At 51.8% G+C, this 3,949-nt stretch overlaps 1 long non-coding RNA gene across 1 annotated transcript; it reads right to left on the reverse strand.

Annotated features, from left to right (window-relative positions):
- Window positions 1-1,142: 1,142 nt before the first annotated feature.
- On the reverse strand, window positions 1,143-3,787 carry LOC103473099 (uncharacterized). Its single transcript, XR_534972.2, has 3 exons — window positions 2,610-3,787; window positions 1,842-2,102; window positions 1,143-1,707 (listed from the first exon to the last, which is right to left on the reverse strand). It is a non-coding gene; the product is annotated as an uncharacterized LOC103473099 (long non-coding RNA).
- Between the last annotated feature and the right edge of the window lie 162 nt (window positions 3,788-3,949).

The following is a 3,949-nucleotide window of genomic DNA, read 5'->3' on the forward strand; positions in this document are numbered from 1 at the left end:
ATGTTTCTGGACCCGGTGTTTCTGGACCCGGTGTTTCTGGACCGGATGTTTCTGGACCGGATGTTTCTGGACCGGATGTTTCTGGACCGTGTTTCTGGACCGTATGTTTCTGGATTGGATGTTTCTGGACCGGATGTTTCTGGACCCAGTGTTTCTGGACCCGGTGTTTCTGGACCCGGTGTTTCCGGGTGGAACCAGTAAAACGTTTCTCTGGTTTCCTCCATGTTGGTCCAACATTCTGGACTTTGTCCCAGAAGTTCTGATCCATGTTTCACTATAAAAAATGATTTATCTTCAGCTGGACATAAAAACATGAACCTGCATGTGATCCACCCGGCTGACCTTTGACCCGGAAGTATTTTTATCACTGCAGGTATTTTCCTTCTTGCTCCATTTTCTCCAGACTCCAGACTGTGCAGCGCTTCGTGACTCAGCAGGAAGGCCGGTTCTGACCTGGTTCCGACCCGGACCGGTCCTTCGGGTCGCTGCTCTCCGCTGACGGCTCCACGCAGGGCGTCATGGACGGGGGGGCGGCAGAGAGAAGGAAAACAGCTTCAGACCAGTAATCTGTCTAATCCAGGAAGCCGTGAAAACGACTGGGGGGCGAAGGGGGCGGGGCTAATTCCAACCAATTTAGTTAAGATGATTAAGTTGATGGGAAACAAGCTGCTGAAGGTTCTGGACTGGTTCTGGACTGGGTCCAGTCCATCTACCTCTGAGGCCCACACTGATCAGTCTGTTGTCAGGTAGTTTAGACTCAAACTAGTCCATTAACCGGGTCCAGTTAGACCAGAACCAGAACCAGCTTCACTGTGCAGGTGAAAGAATTAAAATATGAAAACATCACAAATAATACGAGGTTTTCTACTAAAGCTGCTCTGCTCAGCCTGCAGCGCCACCTGAAGGTCAGTTTGTGTGTGGGATCTGACCTTTGACCTGGAGGAAAGGTCAGCCCTGATGGTTCCAGCGGACTGGACCGGTTCTACGGGCCGCCAAGAGAAAAGCTGCCATCACAAGTTAACAGCAGAAAAACTTTTTACTCAAGTCTGATTTTACCATGATTTCATTTAATTAGAAAGATAAATAAATGAATTAATTTAGCTTTAAACTAAATATTTATCCCTGAACTGTGTAGATATTTACATTTAAACTAAATGTTTAAGTTGTTGACTCTATATTGAGTTTTTTAATGAAATATTAAGCTTCAACCTAAATATCTAACTCAGAATTAGATAAAAACTGAGCTTTGAGCTGAACACTTAGTTAGCATAGTTAGCATGCTACATGTTTAGCTCAACAACTAAACCAGCGGACGACTGGAGAGCAGCGTTTCTCTGTGCAGAACGACGGCCCTGAACTGGTTAACGACGACCTTTTGACCTCTTGATGGGCAGCAGCGTTGCTCCTCTCAGGTGGTTGCTGGTTGCCGTCCACCGCGGCGTTGCCCCAACACACCTGGAGGCAACAAGGTGAAGATCCGTCTGAGGCTTTCCTCTGGGCGGTCACCCAACAGCAACACGGCCTCTGATTGGCTGACCGTCTGCAGAGCCGAAAGTGGGCCAGGCCAAGCTGCAGGTAGACGGACGGTACCAGGCCCAGCCGGGCTCCGATTGGCCGAGAACGGCCAGGTGATTCAGATGAGATTACATGACAGATTACAGCAGAGAGTCATCTGACTGCAGCCTCACCGTTACCATGACGATTCACCTGAAAAACAAAAGCTGCTCTGCTGAGAGAAACCAAAGGTGGAGCTTCAGAACCTCACACACACACACACACACACACACACACACACACACACACACACACACACACACGCAGAAGCGAGCTGCGTTATTTACCGCAGCAGCAGATGGAGCAGAGCAGAACATAATCCTCATTGTGTAAAATGTTTTCAGCCACTTCCTGCGGCCGACGCGCCGCTGTCGTCATGGAGACGAAACGATTCAGACGTGAAACCAGGTTTGAAGCGTTTACATCGTCTAATCCAGATCTGACAGCGTTCATGAGGAGAGTTCACGTCTGCTCCGCCGCAGCTCGAGCTGCGGTAATCAATCAGAGCTGCGGTATTGATCTGTTATTGCTCGGCGGCGCGTGGAATCCTGCAGACAATAAAAGACCAGCAGCCAGATTAAGACAATTAGGCTCCGTTTGTTTTCACAGAGCAGGAGAAGAAGAAGATTAAACCAGCAGATTTAGGTCAAAGTGATGAAGTGTGGAGGAAGGAAGGAAGGAGGCGGGGCCGGGGAAAGGGGGGGATTGGGGTCAGAGAAACCGATCGGTGAGGAAGAGGAGGAGAGAGGAAGAGTCTGATCCCTGACTGATCATCATCTTCCTCACCTGCTTCCAGGAGCTTCCAGTCTGGGGATTTTCCTGATCTGTCTAGACTCCTGAATCAGCACTCAGTTTGTTTTTCTTTCCTCCTCCTCTTCCTCACCCTCCTCCTCTTCCTCACCCTCAGCCTAATTAGCAGATATTTTTATTGATCTGCTGGATTTGGTGCTGAAATCCCTTCTCTGTCTGCCAGACAGATCTGGACTAAAGTCCTCATGTTGATCTGGGTGAGGGGGGGCTGTGGGTGAGGGGGGACTGTGGGGGGGCTAACCCACCTGTTAGCATCGGTGCAACAGCATGCAGACCTGCTTCCACCCTGAAAGTTGCCGTTTTCCTCCAGAACGATGAAAAGGGAAAATGATTCCCGTGATATTGTTTAGAAATCTGTCTGAAAAGTGTGGAGTGTATTTGGTGTTGGTTCTGACGGGCCGAGCTGGACTTTACCTGCGGTGCCTGGTAAAAGCAGAAGCAGGAAGTGGCGGCCGGCTGCAGCGTTCTGCTGCCACGAAGCTTCACAGCTCTGAGTGTCAGAATCTCAGCGGCTCCCAGATTTGCTGCTGCTGCTGCTGATAAATAACTGTGATGTTTTCACGACGCGTTTAAATGAAGAGGAAAAAAGTTGTTTTGTTCTCAGGGGAAGCAGCGGCTGCAGCGAAAAGGCCAGCTGCTGTTTGGACCTCTGCTCTCAGAGCCACCATGATGGCTGGAAGCCGTGAAACAGAGAAGTCAGATGAAATGCGCCGCAGTGACACGTCTCCTGCTGCAGCCTCGCGTGTAGAACCGGACGATAACGCTGCTGATAAGGATGCTGCTGCTGAGGCTCTGGCTCGTCCGGCTCCTTCCTTCCTCTTCTGTGATGGCATGCAACCTAGAGGAGGTGTGAAAACGTCGGGTTATTTTGGTCTGTCGCGCTCAGACAGGCGCTGAGAAACTCTGACCTGCTGCTGCTGGTGGGAATCTGAGAGTCTCACTTCGCCTCGGCCTGTAAGGAGGAGCAGCGGCCCAAACGGGACGGTTCTGAGTCGGCCGCAGAGCGAAACGCGGCGGCGCCTCTGCAGCAGGTGCAGCTGCATCACCTGCACCTGCTGCAGGTGATGTGGGCGGAGCCTGGAGCGGGCGAAGCTTCATGAAGCTTCAGGCGCAGCAGCGGCGGCGGCGCTAACCTCAGCGCTGGAGGCCGAATGACGCAACCAGCTAAAAATATCTGCAGAGAGAACAGAGACAACCTCCGCAGTCTGAGAGCTAGTGTGAGTGGAACCGGGCCGGGTCACGGCCCAGAACCCGGCAGAACCTGGTAGAACCTGGCAGAACCCGGCAGAACCCGGCAGAACCTGGTAGAACCCGACAGAACCCAGCAGAACCTGGTAGAACCCGGCAGGACCTGGTAGAACCCGGCAGAACCTGGTAGAACCCAGCAGAACCTGGTAGAACCCAGCAGAACCTGGTAGAACCCAGCAGAACCTGGTAGAACCTGGTATAACCCGGCAGAACCCAGTAGAACCCGACAGAACCCAGCAGAACCTGGTATAACCCGGCAGAACCTGGTAGAACCCGACAGAACCTGGTAGAACCCGGCAGAACCTCCCAGCAGCAGATTAATGGTTGTTGTTGTTTT

Source organism: Poecilia reticulata, linkage group LG11 (assembly GCF_000633615.1).
Source record: "Poecilia reticulata strain Guanapo linkage group LG11, Guppy_female_1.0+MT, whole genome shotgun sequence".
Lineage (NCBI taxonomy): Eukaryota > Metazoa > Chordata > Actinopteri > Cyprinodontiformes > Poeciliidae > Poecilia > Poecilia reticulata.